The sequence below is a fragment of the Babylonia areolata genome, chromosome 13, assembly GCF_041734735.1.
Source record: "Babylonia areolata isolate BAREFJ2019XMU chromosome 13, ASM4173473v1, whole genome shotgun sequence".
Lineage (NCBI taxonomy): Eukaryota > Metazoa > Mollusca > Gastropoda > Neogastropoda > Buccinidae > Babylonia > Babylonia areolata.
Genome location: NC_134888.1, coordinates 37,505,397 through 37,506,066, shown reverse-complemented (window position 1 = coordinate 37,506,066; position 670 = coordinate 37,505,397).

Sequence of the window (670 nt, the reverse complement as noted above, 5' to 3'; positions counted from 1 at the left end):
ACTGGCTCACCAGCGACCGTAACTTTAGGTATCAATGCCACATGATATCAATTCCACGTGAGCAGTAGTAACATTTGATAGTCCCTCGAGTAACAATAACGTTTTATAGTCAAAAAGGACTAACAGCAACAATTAGTAGTCGGGCAGTAATATCAGTATCAGTATCAGTAGCTCAAGGAGGCGTCACTGCGTTCGGACAAATCCATATACGCTACACCACATCTGCCAAGCAGATGCCTGACCAGCAGCGTAACCCAACGCGCTTAGTAATAACCATTTACCACTAACAGAAGTCGTAGTACCGCTATAAGCAGCAGTATAACACCATTTTAGTTGTACCACGTATATAACAGAAGCGTTTGTAGTCCAGCAGGAGAAGCAGTACCATTCATTAGTGTGACAGAACTACCCTACCAGTAACGCAAGCAGTTCCAAGAAACCTACAGCAAACAGAGGTAACAGAAATGCCATTCAAAGTTGAACTAATGTTTAGCAGTCTGAACTATGTCGCAGTGACGTGCGTTAGTTCTTCAGAAACGATAGTAACATTTAGGTGTCCCCTTCATTCCACTCGTCCCATGACCAAAACACGTGCCAGTAAAGCTTAGGTTTTGTCCCAGAACAAGTACCATAAATGTTTAGGACTGTCCGCATAAATGCGCCAGTAGCT